Here is a 533-nt window from a genome sequence, read left to right on the forward strand (position 1 = left end):
GCCCACACCTGAGTCTGCTCAAAACTCCACAACTTCTCGACAGGTAAGGGATCATCCATAAAGTACGTCCGCTGTTTCTCGCCCCAAAAACACCGCCCCCCCTACCCCCCTGTCCGTCGCTGTCTGTTTTCGAAGCCCCCCACCCCCCTTTCGGACGTCCATTTGTACCGAAGCCAGCCCAAATTCAGAGCATCCGTTTCTTTTGTGTGATGACAAACAATATGTTTTTGAAGGGAGAATCATAGTATCGCGGGTCTACTGGCACAATAGGAGAAAACATTGTCAAGAAAATCTAAAAACAGCACGATTTTCGCCTACTTTTGCCTAAATTGCTCGGTTTTCGTACAGTTAAAATCGGACGTCCGTGCTACCTTTTACCCCCTCCCCCCTCTCGTCCATCACCGTCCGTTTTCGGTGACCCCCTCCTCCCCTTCGACACCGGACTTACTTTATGGATGGCCCCCTAAGCGTATACAGTTGGGAGCCCTTTTCAGTCAAGACTGTCTCTAATAGAAGGGAGGCACTTGGTCTAT

This window comes from Frankliniella occidentalis, unplaced genomic scaffold, assembly GCF_000697945.3.
Source record: "Frankliniella occidentalis isolate FOCC.00 unplaced genomic scaffold, Focc_3.1 Scaffold1197, whole genome shotgun sequence".
In the NCBI taxonomy this organism is placed as follows: domain Eukaryota; kingdom Metazoa; phylum Arthropoda; class Insecta; order Thysanoptera; family Thripidae; genus Frankliniella; species Frankliniella occidentalis.